The sequence below is a fragment of the Lagopus muta genome, chromosome 10 (assembly GCF_023343835.1).
Source record: "Lagopus muta isolate bLagMut1 chromosome 10, bLagMut1 primary, whole genome shotgun sequence".
In the NCBI taxonomy this organism is placed as follows: domain Eukaryota; kingdom Metazoa; phylum Chordata; class Aves; order Galliformes; family Phasianidae; genus Lagopus; species Lagopus muta.
The window spans coordinates 8574607-8600838 of record NC_064442.1 but is presented as its reverse complement, the minus strand read 5'-3'; the positions used below and the strand labels follow the sequence as shown (position 1 = coordinate 8600838).

At 40.8% G+C, this 26232-nt stretch overlaps 1 protein-coding gene across 2 annotated transcripts in view; it reads left to right on the top strand.

The window, feature by feature from the left end:
• The first annotated feature begins 703 nt into the window (after nucleotides 1–703).
• Nucleotides 704–26232, top strand: part of TMC3 (transmembrane channel like 3) — a 305047-nt gene continuing 279518 nt past the window's right edge. For both annotated transcript variants that reach the window (XM_048955795.1, XM_048955803.1), the window contains exon 1: nucleotides 704–890. The gene's annotated coding sequence lies outside the window, so the exon portion shown is untranslated. The remainder of the gene's footprint in view (nucleotides 891–26232) is intronic.

Below are 26232 nucleotides of genomic sequence, written 5' to 3'. Positions count from 1 at the left end.
TCCCAGATTCCCTTCTAGCAAAGCTGGGAGGCCTTGAAAACCTTTCATTCAGGCTTGTACCCATGTGGACAGGAGCAGATTTTATTTCCATAAGGAAATTAGCAGAGCTTTGCCACATCAAACAGAAGACGTTCACATCTCAAAGACAGCAGCTGCTAGGAAATGCATTCATCTGTTCACCACAACTACTTATTCCCTATGTGTTTTTAATGAACGTAAATTTACCTGTGCCTGACTAAGGGATGGTAGTATGCAGGTGGTGATTATGGGGCAATTAGCATAACCTGCTTTCTATTATCTGTGTCCTTGAACTTCCTTATCTGCATCTGGACAGTAATGGTTGCTCTTGCCCTTTCCTTCCTGCAGTATTTTTGAATAAATTCATGCTGGGTTTTTTTTTGTTTTGGTTTTTTTTTTTGTTTTAATTTATTGTCTCTTTGGCCTCTTCCAGCTAATTTGAATGGTGGGATGAGCATTTTAGTCTACATTGCACAGTGTTATATTGAACTTCCTACTTTGCTACTTCAAAGAACCTTCCACAACTTCTCCAAAATACTGTGGCTATCAAACGCTGTCATTCTCTTATCATTGCTGAACTCAGATTATCTTGTTGTTGCAGGTTTCTTGCAACTATCTACCTGTTTGCTATGAGTTAATGATTACACTAGTGTGCTGTATCAATAATACTCCTAGCCTGAGTCACAAAATAAGACATGCCATACTTGACACAGGAACACATGCTTTTCCATTAGCATTCATTATTTGTGGTCACAGTCAGACAGATAAAGATTGACACTGATAACTGCCCGAGGAGAGTAGCTGTGCACCAGCCTGCACTTCACTTGCTGCTTTGATAACACTACGATGTGAGTGGAAGAGCCACACAAGGGGTGAGTGACTCCCTCCTTGCTCTGGGTGGCAGGTGTTTGCCTGTCATCTTCCATTTTCCTCTTTGGAAAGGCAACACTGGAAAGGAATTTCCATTAACAATTCATATTTGTTTAATTCAGTCCCTCTTATTTTGCAGCCAGATCACTGAGACTACCTGTCCATATGAATGAAACCAGATTTACTGATAGATTTTCCTTTCTGCTATGTCTTTCTGATTTTATATTTATTGACTATTTTTTAATCTTCCCTGTTTCCCCATTTTATGACAATGCCCAGGCATCCACACCTGGGCATGCCAGTATTCCACTATACAACAAGTAGGACACCATAGGAGATAAAGTTGTATCTGTTAGATCTTTCCTAATGTGGACCAAGAACTTGCTGGGGCTGAGGGCTTTTCTTATGCTGATTTACCAGGTGCTGGCTGCAGTGGGGTCTCAAGATTATGTTTTAAAAGAGCTACTGGGTATAGATTGCAGAAATCTTTTGTTTCATAAGTCTCTTGATACGTGAATTCTCAATCAAGACTTTAATTGTTTGAAAGAGCTTCTAGTGCTGCAGTATCAATTTATGTGGCCTTTCTGCTTGCAGGCAAAATACCTATTATCTGCTTTTTGAAAAATAACAATTATACAGATAGAATTTTAAAAGAGACTGAATTCCCCAGCTGGAGAATTCTCCTTGAAGGATGGTCAGGAAATGGGAGTCTAATCAGGCTGCTTTGGAAATGCCAAAGCCTTACATGGCTTATCTACCCAATGGGCTCTGTAGAAAATGTATACAACAGGCAGGCTGTGACTTACAAGGCCAAAAATCCAATGAGCACTTTTGTAATGGGAGTGTTTTTGGGAGGTCTCTGTCATCTTTGAAAAGTGACCATTGATGTTAGAAATTAGAAATTGCGTTGCTTGGAGATGCTAAGTGAAAACGGGTTATTAAACAGGTTTTACTGGAAACTATGGAAAATTATCTACTGAATAATCAGAAACACTAAAGAAAAAAGAATGATATGTCATCTAAAAAAAAAAAAAAGTGGGATCAAAAGAGATCTGGAATTAGCATTCCTCATTATTTTAATGCCAGAACATGCTTCTGTACTATTAATAGAAGGTGAAGCTGCTGCAGACTTCTCTGACTGCAGTTCTACAGCTTGAAGAATCATCATCATTCTACAGCTGAATATCCCTTTCTTAACAATAGCACCTGTTTTACCTTCCTTAGTTTGCTCTCAGAACAAAAAAGGTCCTGCAAGGTCATCTTCAGCTCTGTCCTGACCAGGATATTTTCCTTTGCTTTACTGATCATAGACAAAGCAGACAAGGACTGAAATCTTTTGAAAATTGAATAATCAGGTGTTTTTTTTTTTTTTTTACTTACAAGCATTTTACAGTACAACATTTTGTTTCTTATCTCTTTTAATGGTATTTCCTTCCAAATACATTTTTCTCTCTATCTAATGTGTCATTAAACTACAGAGCATTTCAGCTTGGATTTTCCCCAGGCATTATGGGATGTTCACAGCCAGCCCCGGGAAGTCAGCTATTATTCCTCATAGCAGGCTTAAAAATAATTGCCTGGATCCTCAAAAAAAAAAAAAAAAAAAAAAAAAAAAAAAAAAAAAAAGCTAGATAATGATTTAGTCTACAAGGTATATTTATCTGCTACAGAGCTTGTTAATGAGGCAGATCTATTTGCTTATTGTGTCAGAAATACAGGGCTGATTGTTTCTGTATGTGCAGACAGGCTGGCAGTGGGCATAGAGCTACTGTGTGATGGGCAGCACCCATGGGTGCACAGCCCTCGCCTGCCCTGGGCAGCTGGCACGAGCTGCTTGTGGGCTGGGAGGCATCGAGCTCTGGGCTTGGGAGGGTGCCCATGCGGAGAGATCACTTTGAGCAGCAGGGTAGGCGTGGGTGTATGCATGCACTGACGTGTCTGAGGTGTCATTTCTTCATCCTCTCACCTGTGCGAGTGCTGCTGGGGTTTTCTTGGGTTTTAATTTAACAGCTCTATTTCATCTGAAGCAAACAACCGTGGTTTGGATCTGATGTGAAGTCCATGGAAGATGATGGAAAGACTGCTGTTGCTCATAGTGAGATTTTAGTAGTAGTTATTTCAAAATACTTTTTTTTTTTAACCTCTCAGTTGATTAATTGATTTTCCTTTTAATTACTGAGACAGAAATTCAATGGGCAGAGTGGCATTAAATCATTCAGAATATATTTGAACACTGCTTTCACGAGAGAGTGGAGGTTATTATCCTTTTCTACTGCACTGAATTAGTCCTAGAAAAATAACAAAAAATAAAGTAATAGGAGGATACAACCAGACAACCACTGTTGAGAGCAGGTTATTTTACTTGCCCTGTGATTCTGTGGTAGAAATAAGGGGTCAGGTAATAAAACCAGAACACACTCCCACTTAAATGAATGGACCCATTCATTTCAAGGACAGCTTAGGGGTGTTTTAGTCTAGCAATGTAACTAACTGAATTCCCTGCAGGCAGATGAACCAGTGAAGGAAAAATGTTCAGAGTAAGAGTTCCAGGCTTATGTGCTTTGGAGTCTAGTTTTCTTTCTTTTTTTTTTTTTTTTTTCCTCCCTTCATTTCTCTTTAACTGTTGAGGATAATTATTCCAGTGGGGATGGGGAGGTGATTGAGAGGGGAAAGTTGGGTTTGGTGGAGAGGATCTTTTTGAATGCTTCCTTCAGGCTGCAGAAGCAACTGAATCATTAGATCTCTGCAATTCTAAAATTTGTCTCGATTCAGTAGAATGTAGGCTGTCTTTTTCAGGTTATTTGGAACAAGCTACCAAGAAATCTGCCACCCTGAACAGAGCAGAGTTCTAGGGATCCAAACAATGGAAGAATATATTTTTTTTAATATAAAAATAATTTAAGATAACAATAATGAGCTGAGTTCTCTGCTAGAGGCAGGTCATAAAGATAAGCATGTCTGGAGCCCTTCACTCCTTCCAAGTGCTGTTCTGTTAACAATAGCATCTATGATGCTGAAAGCAGATACAGAAAGCTCTTAACTGCTGTTTGTTCTGCAGAAGGCTGGTCTTGACTGTGGGAAGGCTCCTGTTAAAGAATAAAACATGCAGTATGTGAGCCTTTCCCTGGTTCAGGATAATAGTCTCAAAGGAGGGGAGAAGGAACATCATCTCGTTGTCAGAACAAATTGTTGCAGAAAATAAAGGTGAAGCAGATGAGCAGATCTTAGGGGTGAGACTGTCCTGCTGGAAAAAAAAAAAAAAAAAAAGCTGGTAGCAATGCAGAAACATGGTTATCATTTACAAGTCCAAAATACAAATGACACAGTTAATGCATTATAGGACCTCAAATATGCACTTATTCGTGACTGTGGGGAAAAGTAGATAGATATTGATTTGTAGTTTTTCTTAAGTTGGGGTGCCCACTTCACAATGAGCACCAGAAGGGCAAAGGGAATTTGTAGGATTTCCTTCCCTTTTCCCCCTCAGATAATTCAGAATGTGAATGAGGAATAATTATTCTTTTCCCTTAGAAAAAGGAAAAGATCTTGTACTGGAGAAGCAGAGAACAGGAGTGATGCTTTAGAAGACAAGGAAGAGATTCAGAGGCTCCCCTTGTCATAAACTAGAATGCTCCCAGCTCTGGTTATCTTAAGTGCTCACTTTGTCCTCAGTTAAGAGGTAGAAAGAGATCCTTCACAAAACAAGTGGATTTCAGACGATGCCAGCCCTACCTGAAGTGTCCTGGCTTTGTTTGAGACATTGGCAAAGTCTTTCACCTCAGCTGGCACTGCTGTTTGCTGCTTTTTCTTCCTGTCTAGTCCTTGAAGAGCCGCCCTCCATGCTTGCAGGATGTAAGGTGGACTCATGGGGTTCTTAGCATTTCCTAGGAAATGTAACACAGGCTTCAGCAGCTGCTTAGATTGCTGCAGGAAGTTTAAAAGACTGAGTTTGCTTTTCCACTTCTGGGCATATTTCATTTCATACATCTCAAGATAACTAGGTGTCTGGGAAAGCATGAATACAGAACTAAATGAGAACACAGGGAAATAAATGGTTTCATTTCTGACTGTTTCTGGTTGAGATTAAACCTGCTTATTTTGCATGTACAGCCATCATCAGAGCATTTATTCTAGCTCAAAACTCTGCAATAGAGGTGATGCTCCTGGAATAACAGGACTGGCAGAGGGATTACAAGGTCAGTGATTTCAGCCCCCTGCTGTGGGCGGAGTCCCTCATTCTAGGTCATTCCTGACAAATGGTTCTTCTGTGTGTTTTTGAATACCTCCAGTGTTGGGCTGCTGTCATCTTTCTTAGTAGTCAGCCCCTGGATTCCCCTATTCTTACCTTTGTAAAAGTTTTCTTATATTATCGGATATTCTTCCCACAAGTATGAGCTCATTAGTCTTCGTGTATTGCTTATATGATGAAAAAATACTCCCTTTCCTCTCGGAAATGTAAAAATTGCATGTATTTATTCATATCTCAGCTTATTCTCATTAGTGCCCCTGTTTCTGGTTTTCACACTGCCCATTCGTCTCAGGTTTCTTTGTCCCTCATTCTCCGTTCTGCTTTCCTTTGTGTCTCGAAAAATAAAATCATCCTCAGAGAAGAGGAAAAACCAACTGGAGGAAGGAGCCTTGAATGTAAGATGATGTTTGCAAACTCTCTCACAGCATTGCGGCCCTTTGTGTGTCTCTGTTTAGACAGCGAGCTCTTCAGAGGAGGGGCTCCTTTCCTGTGTTTGTACAAGTGCTTAGCAGACTGCAGTCCTGATAGAGCTGGGTTCCTTAGGGGCTATCGTAATGCACAATAATAATGAACCATATGTCGGTTTAGCCAGGAAAACACTAAACCAGCAGGCCAGTAGGCAGATTTTCCTTAATGAACCAGGTATTGCTCAGACAATGCAAACTGTTTCCCTCTTCTACCCCACTAATAACACACTTCACTTCTTGAGGAAGTAGTCCTAGTGATGGTGACGTATTTTAAATTTGGTGAGCCTTTTTGTTAGCCTAATCATATTGCAGCCATTCAGAAGCAAGTTTCTGGGGTTTTGCACAGCAGGCGTGTGCAAGCTATCTGTGCTCAGCTTCTCTCTGGGCAGCAGCTGTGAAGCAGTGTTAGCATGGGGCCAGCCCTGACCTTCTCTGTGGCCTAAGTGGCAAAGAGCACTGCTTTGGGCTCAGTATCCTGCCAAACTTCTTTACTGTTTTTTTGGATTATCTTTAGTTTGGCACATGGCTCGAACAAGTTTGTCTATCTGCAAAGCATTGCACAAGCGTGTGCTTAATAAGTAGACACAGTTATTGTCTGATTCTGCACAGAGATGGACCAGTCTGGTTGGTAGAGGGATCTGATAGGCATTGGTGACACTGGGTACATTTTCAGCTAGATGGAAAACCTCCTATTCACTTTTTTAAATCTCTAGTGAGATGTTATCAGCATGTTTTAATTCACTCATCCCATTTTTGTTATAAAAAAATATTTTGAGCAAAGTTTTGCTTGAGTAACAAACAGCACTTAGAAATGTTGATGCTAAGATGAAGAATTCTGGTGTTTCTAGGGAGAAATAATTTGGAATTTTTCATTTCATAAAACTTTTTTTGAAGTGGCCTGAATCAAAGCATGAAGGATAAAAGGCAGTGTTTAAAGACATGTAAGAGGATACTAAGATTCCCTGGCTTTCAGCCAGAAAGTTCAAGAGATAACATCAGAAACTGAATACCCAACTCCTACCTTGGAGGTGCTCAGCAGCTCTGGGGGAGCAGGCAAGGCAATGCCCAAGGCTGCTCCATCTTTTGTGTGGAGCTTTGTTCAGCAGGAATTGTTGGGAACAGAGGCAGGGAAACCGAGGATTTGCTGCTTGGCAAATCCTCCCACTTCCCTCCTCCCAGTGGAGACATTTGTGATAATCATGGAGAATGCTACCACTTCAGCCTGCAATAATAACCATGGAGCAACTCTCTCGCTCATAATTGCTTTACTGCCCAGGGGACAGAGAGGACTGTTTCCTTTTATCGTTGTCTTCAGCAATGGGTTTGGTTTTTCTCCTCCTTCTGCCAATGAAACACTCCTCCATATCATCATCTTGATTCCCCTCACCAAGTAGCACACGGGGCTATTTTTAGGTGCTAGAAGGGACATGCAGGGCACTGTGGGTCTTGAGATGTTGGTGCTGGTATTTAAGTAAATTCAAACTGAACGTGATCTGCACAGTCCTGTGAAGTGCAGGCTGGTTTGAATCAAGAGAAATATTTTAGTAGATTTATTGTTGCCTTTGATATGCTTTTTATGTGTTCTTGTCAGAAGCTGAATTAAAAAAAAAAAAAAAAAGTGCTGCAGTTGAGTGTTAGCCTGTAAAAACAAAAATCTGGCACAGAAAGACCTGTCATCATAACTTTTCCAGTGTTACAAATCCTTACTTTGCCACATCTGCTCATTACATGAGACAGGCAAGAACTCAGAGCAGCTGAGCTTTGAGACCTTCTGGTTCAGAAGGTAACAAGTGATTTTAAAAGGTCAGGAGATAGCTCCAAAATTTTTCTGCTGGTCCCTTTAGTCCAAGAATTTCATAAGCAGGATGCGAGCAGACTGCATCGATGCATATGTTCAGATAGAGATAAGGCTGGTGAATGAATTACAGTGAAGTGTAAAATAAATGAGAAGTAAGCTGTATAGCAAGAGTACTTCTTGAAATGGTTGGGACTTTGTACAATAAAAGGAGAAAAATTGTATTCCATGGCCATTTTGGGAACACAGTGGGGTGAGATCAAGGGTGGAGTGGTGAAGTGGTGAAGTTAATGGTGCTATAGCAATCCATCTTAGCTGATGATCTTGCCTATGGGCTCTAACTCTGCAGCTTGGTCAATAAATGTGATTGTAGTTATTATGTTTAAAGATAGCTATGGATTTTCAGTCAGAATGATCTTTGCTTTTGTTTTTACTGTTATTCTCTTTCCATTTGAAGTATGGCTCTGCTGCTGGCTGTGTCTCCTTTTGGCTGCCAGCCGCATCTCAAGGCAGAGCAGGGCAGCAGTGCTGGAGGCTGTGGGCATGCAGAAAACTCCTGTGTTCTTCTCCACCTGAGCAGCCTTTGCTATCATCAGAGGCTTGCAATTTCTCCATCACAGTTCTGAGATTAAAGGAGTAATTTCAGTTTGTCTAATTTTTCCTGAGCTTTCAGGGAGACTTCAGGTAAAAGAAGGAAAAAGGTGATGTTAGAATGTCACTGTTCAAACGTAACCCAAAGATCTGGAAGTTTGTGATTACAAAAAGAAGAAAAAAAAGAAAAACAAACCCCAAAAAACCCCAAATCCTCAAACACACTGTCATATCTGGCAGTTTGCTACATCAAAAAAAAAAAAAAAAAAAAAATAATAATAAAAAAGGGAGAGCAAGGCGTTAGTTGTGCATGATTTTTGGAGGTTTTGCACCTTGTCTATGGGTGAAAAAGACTTTCTCCAAGGCAGCTTGTTGGCTGGATTTTAAGGTCTTGGACTTTTGAGTCACCTGGACAAGTAACCACAGCTGGGTGGTATCAAGGCTGCATGTAGCCCTCCCAAAGCTCTTGGATTTTAAATGACAGTATATGCAGTCCTGTGCTGCAGTTGCAACATCCTCTAATAGATAACATTTTAAAATGTACAAAGATACATTTGGGATAAATATAGCGCACAGCATGAGGCACTGAATAAAACATTTCTCTTCACTCATCGAGGAGGATCATGAATAACTTACTTCTGGATCTGCTTCATCACTCAGGCGTTAGAGAGTCACCCCTAATTTGTGAAAACATATGGCTTATTCTACCCTTCCACACTGAGAATTTGTTTCAGACATGCTTGCTTGCAGTCTTGTGTTCACCATCTGGATGTTGAGGTAATCATTTATGGTAAAGGGGTGCAAGGAAGTGTGTTTCTCCTCCTCTGCTAAAATCAGAGAACATCCAAGTCTTGGCTGCGTTACAGCTTGATGGACTGAATCTCAGGGGGAAGAATCATGGATGAGGCAGTTAGGTTGCTGAAAAGACATTTTAGCCAATAGTTAAGAACTATAGAATTATTTAACGTTTTTTAGTCTTCATCTTGATTAGCTACTTAGCAACAGTAAGTTAGGGAAGACTTCATGAGGATCCAGTAAAAAATATCTGGCACGTTACAGAGCTATTGTCCATCCTCAATCATAGATCATAGCTTCCATCCACCCAGTGGTTTCAGCTGCTGTTATTCACATTCAAATTAGATAGAAAAGCCAAATCCTAGATGACGTACACTACAGTTTGGCAGGAGTTTTGCACAGGCTGTGCACTACTCAGGCAGGTATGAAACAGCTATATATTTTTCATCCGTTCCTCAATCTCTATAGCTTAGCAAGAGGCAACTGATTAGCATCAGTTAACTTCTATTTACAATGGCTGCTCAGTCAAGTCAACAGCAAATTAACAACTTTGTTTACTTGTTCTGGTTCAGTGTTTTGACTGTTGCAATCAAGAAAGGACTTTGTATTCTGTTTTGGCTCAGAAAAGCAGCGTATGGTTGGTTCAGGTTTTCCCACTTGCTCTAATGTTGTATCCCTACTCCTCCAGACAGTGTGCATCTTTGGGCTGCATTCTCCTCTGCATGCCCTGATCTGAGCTACTTGCAAGGATCTGTGCTGAAAACAGTCACTGCAAATCACTGAGGTGGTGGCCACATCTCACTGTTATTGTAGCTCCTGCATATGAATGATTTCTGTGCAGTTTTGCTCTATGGTTCTTGAATACCTGTGGTATTTTATCGCTCTGTGGATCTGATTGTATTCTTCTGGTGTATTCTCCAGCAGAGAATGAAGTAAATATCAGTTTGAGGCATCCTTATACTACTGAAAATGTGTGCACATTGGTGTTGGTTGCAATGGTTACAGTATAAACAATTTTTTAATTTTTTTTTTTTGTAAACAAATCTTTACCCTATAATGCTGTATTGCTAGAGTCCCTGTGAAGCCAGTAGTCATACCATAGCATCATAGACTGGCTTAGGTTGGAAAGGATGACAAAGACCATCTATCTAGTTCCAGTCTCTTGCCATGAACTGTGTTGCCACTCATCAGTTCAAGCTAGATAACTATGACTTCGTCCTGTTTCTGAAATAAGACTCCATTTTAATTAGTTCTGGAATGGTACATCAGTACAGAACCATATATCCATCAAAACTGAAAACTGAAATTGTTTCTTACAGTGTTGTAAGCCTCAGTGCATACACTGGCTGTGTCCATGGCTGTTAAGCACAGTTTGCACTTAAAGCTGGTTTCCTTATCTCGTTTTTTGCATGAGTGTGCCCTTAGTGTCTTGAATTAACAGGGACTCTTCCTGCCTACTGGTCGAGATGTTCAACTGTGCTCATCCAAACGCTGTATGTGAATTAAATTGGAGTTTGCCCATTTCCTGTTAATTCAGGTATTTAAGCAGATAATGGTGCATACAGGGTTAAACTGGGGTCAGGGTTTGGATGTATTTCCTCCCAGGTGAGTGAATACCTGTTTTTCCCCTGTTGGAGGGGGTTCCCTGTGGCCATGTGCATGTCAAGTGATTTACCAGACAAAAGAAAGTTGCTATCTTACCATTCTGGGGCTACCTCTCAGCGTGTGCCTGAATTTCAGCCTGGGATCCCAGGCTCAGTTCAGTAAAGAACATCTGATAAGACTGTGCCTGTCCTGATCTACCCCCTTTATGCCTTTCCTCTTAATTATAGCATTCAAGATGATTAAATCAGATTAAAATGCAAACCAGCACCATAATCAAACAGAATGTAATAACTGGTTTTCGTGAAAGAACATTAAAATAAAGGATAAATGATTTATGCCTAACTCCCTCCTCAACTTTGGATGGCCACAAAATGATGCTAATAAGCTGCTGCCCAGACCTCAGGAATTCATGTACCCAAAGTACTCGAGCCTGGCTCTCTGCTCCAGGATCTGAACGTGTCTCAAACAGCAACATTTCTATGTCTATCTCATGAGCTATACTTTTTTTCATGAGTGTAGTTTAAAAACACAATTATTTTTAAAATTCGTGCTTTCCCTTAACACAGAATGCTCAGTATTTTACAAATACAACTTTTTGTCAATGAATCTGCTCAAGTCATTTTAAGCCTGCTTAGTCATACCCTGGGTTTACAGAGAGGTGCATCTAAGTATAAGAAGAAGCAAGAGCTCATGCAAGAAATGGAAACAAACTCTGGCACAGCTACAATCCAGGTTTCCAAACAAGTAGATCCTGGATTACTGATGTTTCTGAAAGGTTTCATCACTAGTGTTTTCAATGTTAGCAGAACACCTCTGAGTCAGAAAGGTTGCAGTAATTAAAAGTTCTTGGATCTAAAAAAAAAAAAAAAAAAAAGTAATTCAGCTATAAATAAGCTGAAACAATGATATAAATAATAATATAGATAGGTATCCCAACATGAAGAATGAGACAAAATACTTCTGATGAGCATAATGATTATCTCTAAAATGGGATGTGAGCGTGTATATACAGGTAGACGGGATGGGGTGAATAACCTGGGAGTACTTGAGGAATTTCTTTCTGTTCAGATCACCAGTTTTTTGCAAGATGAATGAGTGTAAATGTAGATTGATGGCAGTAGTTGTTATTGTAATGTACCCATTAGATGGTTTCTTTGTTTCAATATGTTGATTGCGTTTTCAAAAAGATGCGAAGCTAGTTTAAACAAAATGAAATGTGTAGAAGCTTTATGTTCTCCTTTGTCTTCAGTTTATGCTGAAGATAATTAGACTCATTGAAATTTCAGGAGAAGGTTGATAGTTTATGGGGATTCTGGATTGATGCAGAAAGCAATTTCAGTCATTTCTCCATGTTCTTGGGTGGATGCAGAAACATTACGATGAAAGGTATGTTTTAGAGAGAAGGGTGAGATCGCAATTTGTTCAGTGTAAACCCATTCCTTTTAGTACAATTCTTGAACTAAAATGTGCTATCAGTGTACAGAAAATAAATTAATTTCACATCACGGAAATGATCTGAATGTATGAACTTTGATTTCATGGCTTTTGTTTGGGTTTATCAGCCAATCAGCACTCAACAGTGTTCTGGGGAAATGTGGGGAAAGCTGAAATCTGTGTACATGGCTTCAGTGCTGCTTCATCTGTGATTTGTAACGCATGAATCTGCTGTGCTCCTCTTCCCTGCCCTTGTGAAATTTCTCTCATTTGCTGTAAGAAAAGGTTATCCACTTCCTTCCACATGTTTGGTGAAGGAAGGTTTCAGGAATTGACTACGGCAGTCAGTCGGCTTCTATTTTACTGGTGATGTTCCATACAGAACAATACTCTGGACATTCAGTTAAAATGAGAGAAGTTGCTTTTTTTTTTTTCCCCTCTTTCTCACCAGACACCTTATTTGCTTCAATTTGCATGCTATTTATATTTTTTACAGTTTAGTGTTAGTGATCTGTTTACTCTTTTCCCTCTAGCTCATTTGCAAGCTGAAGTACGATGTAGCATTCTAAGTTTGGAAAGCAGTTGATTTCAATACAAAAAGCAGATTGATTGTAATTTCCAAGGTGAGAGTACGGCTACTAATTCTATTGGATATCTCAGACATCTTCCTCACCAATGAACAGACTGTATCTGTTCTGCTACAGTAAATTCCATCCATTTTAATGGATCTACTTGTAATTTATTTATATGTATTTAAATTACACCTCCTTTTAAATTCTTCCAAAGTTACAGATTGTCTATTGGAATGTACAATCCAGTGATAGCTTTCTTTGGAACAAAATGTTATTCATGCTATGCACATTAGCTCCACATTTTGTTTGCATATAGGCTGGGAAAGACAAGACAGGAATTTGTCTTGTGAGAGAAGCTTCTTATGTGATTTTAGTCAAGAGATGGGTTTTGGAGCCAATTTGGTGTTTCAAAGCTAGGCATGTTATTAAAAAAATCTAACTACTCTTTAGTGTAAGAAGTAGCATTAATTGCAGTCAATCCTCTATAAAAAGGAATGAACAATCACTTAATTGCATTCTAATTCATAATACAAAAATATGTCTTGATTAGAGAAAGAAGTAGAGCAGGTTAATTCTTTTCTTTAGTAATTAGTGAAATTTATACAGAAAAAAATACATTATCTTGAGGAGCTGTCACTGGCTTCTTCCTGTGGTTGGTTCTCAGTCTTTGAATAGATATTGCAGCGCTCAACTGCCATTTAAGCTTCGGATATTTTTCCTTCTCAGACAATAATTCTCTGCACCCAAAACTGAAAGCTTTCCAGCTTTATGCTATCTCTGTTCTGTGGGGGTGCAGGTAGGAAGTAACTATATAAATTGGCACATGTACAGTTCATGGTGTGAGTTGCAATCAAGTGGAAATGAGGCTGTTCCAGGTTGCTTTTTTTTTTTTTCCTTCCTCCAAATCTGATTCAAAATGCTGTTTAAATATTCCAGTGTTATTCCAGGAGAGTCAGTGGAGAAGGGACATGTCTTAAAACACGGTTAGGGAATGAAAGGTGCTGAGCAGAATTATTTTCTGAAAGATTGAAACCTGGTGTGTTGTGTGAAGTCTAATTTTAGACCACATTATGCTGCAATATGGTATCAGATTCAAAGAGCAGCAGGTGTCAGAGAATCTGCTAGCTGACAGTCCATGTTACAGCAGTAAAGCTTTATTAAATTCATTTTCTAAGCTGCAAATAGGACTCTGACATGGTGTGAAATTCAGCTAAACTGAACTTCTTCAGCTCCTTTTCCTGCATGCCATGGATTTACTGTAATCACCTGCTGTGATCTGGCTAGCCCAACTTTGGAAATGGTGGCTATTAGCCTTAGCAGGAAAACTCTTTGCTTTCAAGTACTGTGCTCTCCCTGCCCATAACCTAATGAATCCTCAAGAAGGTCTGAAATGAGACAAAACCCAATCATGAACCCAGTGAGAACAGGAAAATCTATTTCATGCCATTCCTGCAAGAGATGAGCCTAATTTACTGGCAAATATTTTGAGATTGTACTGGGGTTATCTGGCTGATACAGCTATATTAATTTAGAATATTTGAAATATGGCTATACCCTCAATTTTTTTTTTTTAATATGAGATCTTTTCCTGAAATTTTAAAAGGTTTTGCAGCATGGAGATAGAATTTGTGCAGACAGGATTTATTGCAGCAAAGCTTATTTTTTTTCATTCCAGTGAATAAGCAAAGCCACCCTGGCATAGGGCAGGACACTGCTGGAGCTGCGCACAGCAGGCTTGGTGCTGCCAGCTCTTCCCAGCTGAACAGGGATTGATGGATAAGGGAAGGGAATATTTGCAATAGTGCTAATTTTGGCTGGGTAGTGCCCTGATTTTGCCTGTAATTATTGTCTGAGGGGAATTCAGTAGCCATAGCAATAGAGACAGAGTTATAAGAGTTTCCATTCATTTCAGGCTGGGTTTAAACATCCCTAGAAGTGTTAGGAGGCAGCAGAGAGGATCAAAAAAGAGTTGTCAAAGCTCTGTGAAGACTGTGGAATTAATTTGAAGAGCTCCCCTTGGACAAAACAGTGTCAGGTGAAGACAGTGTTTGATACAGATCACATGAGATCAGCTGGGCATTGCTGGCAGTCCTGGGGAGCAGTGGAACACAAATGAGAAAGAAATGTTAACGCTGCAAGTTGCAGTCCTTCCTTTTTTTTTTTTCTTTTTCTTTTTTTTATTATTTTATTTATTTTGCAGGATGCTTGCCTGCATCTTTTTTTTTTTTTTTTTTTTTTTTTTTTTTTTTTTTTTTTTTTTGAAAGATGGCTCCACGTCTGGTCTTGTAAGAGCTACAGTTAGAAAATGCACAGGAATACATTCTAGGGGTACACATAATTAATGGATTTTCCATTTGCAATTTAGATCCTCGTTACGAATCTGAGCCTCCAATCAGGCTGCTTTGTTCAGAAAGGTCTGCAGTAGCAAAGGAAAATGGATAAATTTAAAAATATCTTTAGGGAAGGACTGGAGAATTTTATGTTTGCAAATAGACCCTTCACAGTCCGGATACTTGGGTTCTTCCTGTGAGCTGTGAAAGATGATGTTTTTGGGTAGTGCAAGGGACTACTTATCATATAATCGTATCATAGAATGGCTTGGATTGGAAGGGAACTCAAATATTATCTTGTTCCAACTCAACAAGGTTTTGAGCTCTGTGGAGTCTGAATACTCCGGAGTTTCCCCGTTCCTGGCGGTGATCGAGGCCTTGTTGGATGAGGACTTGTTCTAGTGTCTGATTTAGTGGTTGGCAGCCAGCTGGCAGAAAGGTGCTTGGAACTAGATGATCTTTGATGTCTTCTCCAACCCAAGCCATTCTGTGAGCTCCATAGTAACATGAAACTGGGAAAAAGTGGCCTTGTTGATTTCTGACAAACACTAATTTGTGAAAGCCAATGGAAACCATTCATAGATTCAGATTAGCTGTGTTGTTCCACATCAATCCTGACTTTTTAAAAATAAACCTAATTAGGATTTCAATGCTAACTGAACCCTTGATAGAGGCTTTAAGAGTGAGTTGCTGGTTTCTGATGGGCCATTTGTATTGCTTTCAGGTATCTCCAAATAGGAGAAGCTAATTTGTCAACATGGAACTCCTGCTATACAAAGTGCATCACAATACTTGTCTCAAATGTCAAGCACCTGCACTGTGCAGGGTGCTACAGTGCAGTTGGATGTGAATCATTAGAAAGGGCCTCTATGGCTCATACCAATATTGTTATTCTATTCTAATGTGTTAGAAGTGTTAATGTGTTTGTATTTGCTGTAAAAAAATTTTTTTAATCTGATCATAATCTAAAATGAAAATAAGACTTCAGACTGAGCTCTTTCTCAGTGCTCTGGAGAAGAAGACTGGAGTGCTCTAGTTCAATTTCTGGCACTGCTGCTTTAGTGCAAAAACCATCAATATCCTTATAATGTATTTTCAGACCATATTATGTGGAGGAAATCTGACTTCATCTCAAAAGTGACCTGCAAAAGAAACTTTAAAATTGGCTTCTACCACTCCTTTTTGTTTTGTTTTTCCCTTTGGGCTTTAAAAACGTTGTACAAAAGTCTGGGAAGCTTTGAATATTCCCTGCTTTCTACTTGCAGATTTTTTTGTAATTATATTTAAAAATAACAGGAATGTAAAGCCTGCTTTTGCTTCTGTTCTCCTTCCCTTTTTCCTCCTGGACAATTCCCCTGGGATTTTGAGGACAGAAAAGTGAAACACAGCTCAGAGTTGGAGGCATTCGGTTTTTAGAAGAATAGCTTTTGTCCAAGTGCTTGGATGCAGCAGGTGCTCCTGGAACAAGCAGAGCGTTGGATCTGAACCAGCCTGGCTGGTAACTTCTTTGTTCTTTGTAGCTCAGCTATCATCTCCTTGTGCAGTCATAATTTGAGTAGTCTTCCCAGGGTCTTTTTTTAGGATGGAAGAAGTATTAATATTTAATGTTAACAATTTTTATTTATTTTTCTCCCTTAACAGTTTTTTGGGTATCTTCTTGTGTTGCTTTACACACCACTGCTAAGAGGAAAAATTAATTTCTTTGTTTTTAACATGGTTAGGAATGGAGAAGCTCTGAGTTAGGAGCAGAAGCTTCATAGCCTTCAGTACAATACAGGAGCATGCAGCCCCACAAGCCATGGTCACAGTGCTGTGCAGGGTGTAGGAGCTGAGCAGTCATGTCAGAAAGGAAACCATTGCTCTCTGGATGATCTAGCCAAGAAAAGTTGGGTATTTACGTGCAGCAGGAATTTTATATTAGAAACCAGGTCTGAGTGATGGGTTAGCATGCAAACATACGCAGCAGAGGAGAGTAAAAACATTTGTTACACCAGTGGTACCTAAAACCTCGCAACAGTGAGGCGATGGGGCGAGCCAGCAGGCGCACGGGGAGCAGCTGGGCTGACTTGCTGCTGGTGTTTGGATCAGCTCTGTGGATGTGCAGGAGGCTTTTGCTGGTCTTAATCCACTGTTGTGTTGGAGGTGCCTCCTAAAAAGGTGTTGGCGGGGAGATGTGTGCACAGGAAATTGCTCATCTGGCTCAGAGCCTGCTTTCTCCTCATGCCTTGGGGGGCTTCTGGGGAAAATGATGTCTGGGAGCAGACCGACATGCAAAGCCCGTGGGTCACGCCTTGTGTTCCCTCTGTTATTTTGTCTGCTTGGATGGGACACTAACATAATGAATTTTAATTGAAAAAGAAAAATCTTCTGGTGAAAGTATACTCTCAGATGGGAAGTAAATTACAGAATAATTCATGGAATATTTGCAGCTCTTGAGGATTCAGCTGGTCTAAATAATGTATGTTTATACATACAAATTGTGTGTGCGTCCCCGCATATTTTAAATGTATGATTGTTTCACATTAAGAAACAAATGAACAAGTGCTGACTGTCGAAGACTGGAACACTTGCCATTTTAGTTTTAATTTTTCTCCATTAATTATGAATCCCACATAGATTTATATCAATATGCTTTTCATGTCTGCATTTTATTGCTGGCCTAAAACTATATAGGTGTGGCAGGCAGACAGCATTTATTCAAAGCCTGAAGACAAGAATGAAGAGAGTCAGTGGAGACAGGACAGCTACTGCCCTGCAGCTAATTAGGCGCAAGAAGGATCCAATGCTGCCCTCCCTCTCTGCCTGCCTGTCTTGTGGGCTTACTCAATCACCTCACTCAGAATAAAACTGCACAATAGAATGTTAGTGCCTGGTGTTTTGGCTGTGCTAATGATGGTGCAGTCACTGTGCACTGGCAGAGCATGCTGCAGACCTTGGCATCTTAAATCTGTCTCTTTGTGAGTAAAGGAAGAGCTTCCTTCAGTTAGAGGAGCTGGGAATCAAATGTGTTGTACAGTGTGTGTGCACGTAGCTGTCATAAAAATCACTGCTTCTTTAAGAAAATGGGGTGGGGAAGAGTTAAACAGATGACAGCATACACATTTGGAGATGCGCTGAGCTTCTGGATGGTGGTAATTCAGCCAGTCAGGTGCCCAAGCTGCTAATGATTTGCTTCTATGGCTGTGTTTAGACCTCAGGCTGTCATTGACTTTGGAGAAGACCCTGAAGATGAAAGAGGATTTTGGTGTACAGTGGTGTAAAGGGCAGCTATTGTATGGGCACGAGCCTTCAGCACCAATCTGCAGTACTACCTGCCTATGTCTGTACGTCTCCCCATCTTGATTAGAGAGCACAAGAATTTATAGTTCTTGTGTAATTACACTACTGGACTGAACCAGTGTAGGTCTATCCAGGTAGAATGAATATGCCAGTGCTAAATTCAAGAAAATTATGAAATGATTGGAATGCATAAACTGGCACAGCTGAAAGAGGGAAGAAGCAAGAGGAGCTGCGCTTCTTTTCTTCTAATTGTAGTGTTGCATTTGACAAAGAGCTGCAGTTTACACATGCTGTCTGACAAGGCCTTAGTGAAGCAGCAACAAGCAGCTGGGAGAGATCTCCCTCATATAAGCAGTGTGTACCTCATGCTGCCTGGCACCGCCTGATATAAACAGGGGAAGCCGTGCTGCAGAGGCCAAGGTTGGAAGGCAGGGGCAGAGCACACCTGTGGCTGTTCAGGTTGCTTTTGGAAGGGCTCTGCTGCCCAATTTTTGTTTGGCCAGCGTTACGTGGATTCACAATTTCTTGCACAGATTGAAACCAGAATGCACTTGCAATGTAAAATAATGGAATGAAATGTGGGAGCAGGAAGAAAAACTGAGATAAATCAGGTTCAGTGGTTTGTAATAGTTTTGTCATAGTCCAAAATTAGATTGACTCATTTTTATGTCAGGATAACATCTAGTCTTTCTTTCCCTATGATGAAACTTTCTGCAGTTTCAGGTCATTTCAGAATCAATCATGTGGGATGAAGGTGACATCAGATTGATAGTGTGGTAATGCAGCTTTTTAAGGATGGCTGTTAGGATGGGCAGCAGCCCTGCTACAAGGCTGTACCTGTAAGAACAGCTTGTGCAGGTCACTGAGCATCCTTGCAGGTAGACAGGTTTGGTCATTGCTGACTTGATCTGGATTCAAAGCAACAACCTAGGGGGACAAAAGCTGTAATTTTTGCACAGTATGATGGCTTATTTAATTGCAAACTTCTGGCAGTAATTCCTTTTACCTTAGGACAGTAAAATATCATTAGCTGACTATTAAATAGCCTTGTCTTTTAAACAAGATATTAGTACTAACCATCATTCGCTATTAAGTATAAACAATTCCTAGAAGTGTTGCCAACTCTGTGGGTTTCTCTGATCTGCATAGCAATTAGAGCTGCTTTTTGCAGTCCTGGCTAGCTGTTTGTCCCCACTCCTGCTCCTCCCAGGTGTAAAACTCACTCCCCAGCAGGACAAATTTACCACAGCATGCCGTGTTGGCTTTCCTTTTGGAAGCACTGTCAGAGCCCTGTGAGGATCCCAGTCTGAGTGCTGTGTGGCTGTGTGCAGATTGCATGTGGAGTTCAGCTACCAGATGGGGGACACTAAATCGGCTTTGTCTCACCAAGTGCTGGCAGACAGAGCACCGCTGCTGCTGGCGGCCAGAGAAATACTGAAAATTGCTCAATCAACATAATTCACAAAACTCTGTGGCTTCGCGGGCTGGTATGGGAGTGCCAGGTCAGAAAGAGCTGTGCAAACCTGTGCTCTTTGACTTGGAGGATGCACGCAGCCTCCTGCTGCTACCCAGCACAATGGCTCTTGGAGAGGTGTTTTCTAAGGGACAATACTGTAAGCAATGTTTTTTGCCCAGTAATTACTGCCTTGTTTGCTGAGAGGGGTCATGGCTAAGAGCTGTGTCCCTGATCCCTTTTATGATGTTGTCCTCTGAGGACCATGGAGTCACTGGGCTCCTCCTGCCCGGCACCATCCCTGCTTGCCATAAACCACAGGCTCAAGGTGAGAGGGAAATAGCAAACAAGTTTAAATCTTTATAGGCAGAGCTGGGCAAATAATCAGGCAAGTCTTCTCAATCGTTCCTTCAAACAGAAAAAGGTTTAATCTCTGGGATGGTATTTCCAGCCCCTATTTGCTTTTTGTGCTCTGTCTGAGGGGTTTCGGTGTCTTGGCCTTGAGCCAATGACTTCTTCCAAGGTCCCAACAAAAGTGAAAAGAGCTGTGAGCCTCAGAAATGTGCAGTGGTACCTGGTATACTCTGTGTTCTGCTGGAGTGTCCTTCTTGGTGTGGGAAAGTGTTTGCCACCAAGTGGAAGAAGGGCTGGCTGTGAGGAGCAAGTAAATGGCAGATACTCGCTGTTGGCTCATTGGTGTCCTGATCTAAGAGTATGCAGTCTGGGGCTGGAAATGTGACCAAATAGGTGTAGGCCAAACACTGACTGAGTTTAGGGTAAAAAAAAAAAGCATACATTTTTTTTTGTGTAAGCAAAGAATAACACTGTACAGTGATGGCGTGTCATTCAGCATAGACAAATAATGCGTTTTGACAAGAAACACCAGAACTTTGTAGAAAGGAAGAGAGAATGTATGGTCTCATTGCCCATATTTTTGTGGGTCAAACACACTGTGAATAATATTTTTTTAATTTTGGATGTGTATTCTGAGCACTGAGATTGTTAAAGGGAGGAATTTACGTAAGTGCAGGCATGAAGGAGCTTGCCTGATTATGGATCGGATGAATCACATTCTAAACTGATGAAAGGTGTATGTTATCTGAGGATGATCAGAGAGCTGGAGCACCTCTCCTGTGAAGAAAGGTTGAAGGAGTTGGGATTGCTCAGCCTGAAGGAGAGAAGGCTCTGGGGAGGCCTCATTGTGGACTTCCAGTTCTTGAAGGACAGTTATATGCCAAATGGGAGAATAGATTTTAACATGGTCTGATAGTGACAGGACAAGGGGAAATGGCTTTAAACTAAAAGATGGAACACTTAGGTTAGATTTTAGAAGGAAATTCTTTACTAGATGGTGGGGAACTGGCACTGGCTGCTTGGAGACTCTGTGGAATCCCATCCCTGGAGGTGTCCAAGGCCAGGTTGGATGGGGCCTGGGCAGTCTGAGCTGGTGAGGGGCACCCCTGGCCACAGTAGGAGGTTGGAGCTGCATGGGCTTCAGGGTATCTTCCATCCCAAGCCACTGTGATTCTGTGGTACATTCCTTCTTTGGTCTTTCTCTAGTGCATATGCATAAGTGTAGAAGTGTGAGTTGATGCATGTTGCATGTACATCTGCATATGTGTTGGTATTTTCATCTAGCCTTGCAAGAGGCTCACAGAACTTTGCAGTATGCTGTACGGAATATATCTTGCAAATTTTCTTAAAGAATCAATTAGAGAGTTAATTCAATAGCTATTAGTAATGAGACATAAATGCAACTTTATAACTCTGCCAGCTGGCTAAGGTACCGTGCTTTCATTATCTACAGAAGCAATTTTTTCTAATCTCTGGCTGAATGTTAAAATCCAAAACTAAATCATAACTACCAGAGTTTTGTAGCAGTCCATAGCAGATTGAAAAGGACTGCCTCTCGTGTGTCCGTAGCTCCATGCTGAACCCACACTTGTGGCTCACTATGTCTGCACAGGTGAGGCAGACAACTGCCAAGAAACCTGTGTTCCTCCTATACCACTATAAAACTGGTCAGGAGGCTTCACCAATGTGTTGATTTATATGACGGAATGTGGGTTTCTGAGATTTTGCTGAGGCAGTAGTTTTCAATTCATTTTGATCTTTGATTTCCGCTGCTGAAAATGACAATGATAACTTCTGGTGACTGTATTTGAATGTGGCTGTGTTTCTTTGCCTGTATATTCCTTTGTTGGATAAAATGTTTTTGGCTGCTCATGCATACGTTCCCATCCACACACACACACACACACACACACACACACACACACACACAGATGTTTCTACCCCCTGCGTGTCCCATTTTGTAAGCAACAATCAGCAGCCAGCTGCCACGCTAAGAGCATATTTCAGTAACTAGGATGGTAGGACAGTGTATTTTTACGAAGCAATTTATTTCAGTCAGTGGCCACTGGGTGGAGGAAAAACTGAAAAAACTGAAAGTAGGAGCACAGAGGAAAGTGGCCTGATTTCCAGGGCGTGCAGGGCACCTGTGAGTCCTGTTTCCTTGCTCGGCAGCTCCTGGAAATCAAATTGCTTGTTTGGTGCCCAAGTTTAAAGTATGATGGTCTGGGTTTGGGCTCATGGCAGACCCAAGGCACCATTCAGCAAAAAACTTGAGAAAAACGTAAGCAGTGTCTGAGCGAGGAAAGCTCTGAGAGCATATGGTGATATGCAGAGCCCGGTGGCAAATGGGCTTGGAAGGGAGAATTTTGCAAGGAGCTGCAAAAAAAGGACAGTATTGATGCTGGATTATTTATTTATTCATTTATTTTCTTCCCTATTCATTTGAGATCTGGGGGACTCGGAAATCAGTGGAAATGTGCCTTGACCATACAAATACATTTTGTTGACTGTGTCTTGTGTTGAATACAGATACTGAATGTGGGTGCAATGATTTAAAATGCTGTTCCTTTTGATCCCTCTGTTATGTGTCAATGTGAGGTTATGTGAAAAAAAATTACTGTTTGTAACCTACTTTCTTCAATCTCCTGTGGCCTGGGGCTGAGACTAGCCCCTGAATTTACTAACACTTCTGCAGCATGGGCTCAAAATGAAAATGAAGCAGTTGCTTGGAAACCCTCCTCCTCTTTGTGCTACTTATTTTACTTCTCAAGATGCAATTAATAGTCTGGGAAAGGCAAATGGCAAAAATATTACAGGCAGAGCTGCTGATGTGTCTTATTAAGGTTGTGTAACATTGCCTCTTGCAACCCCTGTTTTGATTGGTGTATGCTTCAACCATTTTGAATTAAATTTGGAGGGAATTTTTTTTTGTTTTGAGGATCTCCATCAAGCTGAGCTCTTCAGGAAACTCAGCAGAAACAAGTCTGAAAACAGAGATGGAGAACAATGTCATGGGCAAAACAGTGTGGTGAATGTTGAAAAGGTAGAATATCTCCAGGACACAAAATTTGGTAAGGGAAAGAATATCTGGCTTTTTATCTAGGGATACATGTTTTACTATTTCTAATCTATGCATATTTGGCTAAACTATTGGAATTTCCAAAACTGCCCCAGAAGGACAGCTCTGGGATATTTAGCTGCTAAACCCAGGGGCAATTTGCTGCTCTGGACCTGAGGTCAACACTCCAGGGGTTATGCCCCACTGAAGGGATATGCAGGATGTGCGCAGATGGTGTGCCAAGCAAACCAGTTCTGACACTTCTCACATTCTGAATATTTCACTTTGCAAATTCAATGATGTTCTTATAGGATAGTTTTCTTGTGCAAAGTAGGTATTTTAAACTGGTCAATTCAAGCATCCATTGCACACCTCTGATTTTCTGTAGCACTTTCTGGTATGGAAAAATAATTTTGTTACTGTCTGTGTCTTCGGAATTCCAATGTGCATGGGATCCAATATCTTTGGTAACATGGATATCAGTGCAAAGGACTGTGTGAAATTCAAAGTGTATGGATCCATAAAATGCCTCAGGGTTCCCCCAATTATCTGTAGGAAACAGTCCTACAGAGAACACCCAGGGACTAGATAACACTGAGAAAGCAGCTTTCCTGACACTGGATCAATGATTTATTTTATTTTGGAAATCTCTTCTGAGGAGTGGAGTGGGGGCAAGATAATTCTGAAAAGGATTTAGCAGCATGAGATCTCTTGTGCAACTAAGCAAATAGCTGGGCAGTCTGCTTACACAGTTTCAAAATCATGCAAATGTCTTCTGAGTAAAATAGCAAAAATTCTGTTTGTTGCAGTGGCATGTCTAATACAATATACATTTCTTCTATGATCTCTATATTTTTTTTCCCACAAAAGTGAGGTAGGAATTATTTGCTTTGCTTAACACAAACTGTATTTTCCCACGTGCTGACGGCAGCACTATGTAACCAGTCCCCTAGTGTCTTTCTGGGACTTGCATCTCCTAAATGAGGGCATAATGATGGGTATGCACAGGGTAACAGGGCCTCAGAGCATCATCTGGATGGAGTTGAAAGGGTCATGAAGTAGGGAGGAGATCAGACAACCTTTTTCTTGACAGTGAATCTGGATTTAAAGCAGATACATTGCCTTATGGTCCACTAAGGACTATCGTTCACCTGAGCTTCCTGGAGTTTCTTTTTTCACCTGAAACTTTTAGTTCAATTTGGAGGACTTTGACTATTTTTGAATATTTTAGGCACCTGGAAAGTCTGGAGATGCTGTCCCTTGCAGAAGCTATGTGCCCGAGTTACTTGGCATGGCCCAAACACCATCACGCCAGTCCTGCTCTGCTCAGAGCGTCGGCATATATTTCTCCTTGGGAAGTCCTGGTTAGAAAGCTGCAGCCCCAGTCTGCTGCCTCTCACACCTCATATCCGTTCTTTCTATGCCTCAAATTTCCATATCCTAGAAAGCTGGCAGAAACTATATATCAACAGGGCTAAAATATGGCTGAAAGCTGCGTGCATCTCTCAGGAGCTGTGTGCTGGCATTCCTGCACTCAGCAGGGGTGTGATGAGTTCTTTATTAATTTTAGCTCTTTGGAAGGAGCAGATGGTGCCAAGATCTTACATATTAGCTCCAGAGTTTCCCAGGCCCCTTCTAGTCTTCATTTACCTTTGTAACTTGGGTGAGAGTGCCAGCTTGGTGAACTGATGTGTTAAACATGAATAACATGTTGAATAATTATTCTGAACATTAGTGCTGACTAATGAGGGAGTACTACACTTCCAGTCTCTCTCTTGCTGATGGTACATATTTCTTTGACCAATGAAAATCTGTAGTCTACAGAAAACTGGCTCCCAAATTTCCTGGTGAGGTCTGTAAATCAGCAGAGGATTGTCCAAGGGTTGGATGGAAAGAAATGGTGTGGTGGTTCTGTGCATCAATTAGTTGGGTGGTAAGAATGGTGGAAGAATGGGTTAGATTGATTTCTGTATTTGCATTGGTGAATGGTACATAAACACTAACATGTTTTATGATAAAGAAATATAGACTGGAAGCATTTTTAATGCTATAAAACACAGTGATAGAATGAAAATATCTAAATGAAAATATTGTGGAGGAACTAGAAGATGGAAGCTTATGGACAGTGAAGAGATGGAGAGAAGAAACCTGAGGTTCTTAGCACAAGTTACTGACTGGCTTCTGAAGTAGAAATTTCGTGTTGCATTCATAGAATTATTGAACACTTGGGTTGGAAGTGACTTTTAAGCCCATCCAGTCTCAACCCCCCTGCTGTGGGCTGGCTGCCCAGCGCCCCATTTAACCTGGCCTTGGGCACCTCCAGGGATGGGGTATCCACAGCTTCTCTGGGCAGCTTGTGCCTGGGCCTCACCACTAGCTGAGTAAAGAATTACTTCATAACATCTAACCTAAATTTGCCCTCTTTTAATGTAAAACCCTTCCCCCTTATCCTATTACTATCAGAGTCACCCCCCTTCTGCTTATGAGCTCCCTTATGAGCTACAATGAGGTCTCTCTAGAGCCTTCTTTTCTTCAAGCCCATCTTCCTTAGTCTTTCTTCATAGGAGAGGTGTTCCAACTCTCTGATCATCTTCATGGTCCTCTGTACCTCCTCCAATGGCACTGTTTGTGATGGTTTTCCATAGTCTGATTCTATTAACTACACTCTGCTTAAGCTTGCTAGGAATGTGTTCAGACACTTGACTGAAGGCAGGATGTGTGGTACCAACATCAAGTGGAATTTTGGACATTTGGCTTAAGTTATGCTATGTGCTATTTGCAATGCACTCTAATCTGCCTTGAAAGACGGGTGTGTTGTCTCAATACCATAGAGTTACAGACTTCAAATGTTCTGTTAGTGGCAAAATAACTTAACCTGAAGAGAAAGGATATCTCTATCTCAGTGTTTACAGCCATTCATCTAAGCGTTCTGACTCTGAAATACAATCCCTCTTTTCCAGGCACTGATCTTCATACAGAAGTCAATGGAAACTTTGCTTTCAGTTTGGCGGGACTATAAGCAGTACTGATGGAGATTATTGCTCTTGCTACACTGTAAATTTGGACAAGCTAGCTAAACAGTGTGGTCTTTTAAGTGGATGATTGTGAAAGGCTTTTAAATCTGGTCTTTTGTTTCTTAATGCCTTTTCCATGTTTGTTTTTTCTTGTTGCAGTTGGTTTGATATAAATGCAGTGAAACCATCCAGGAATACAAAAAGTAGATCAGAAAATAACTTTTAGAACACCTTTTAAAAATGCAACAAAAACCTCTGTAAGACTTGAGCTAGATATAAAGAGATCTCCCAGTAGTATTTGTTTCTTTTTAAAAAGAATTTGTTGATTATTACTGTGCCTGGATTTAA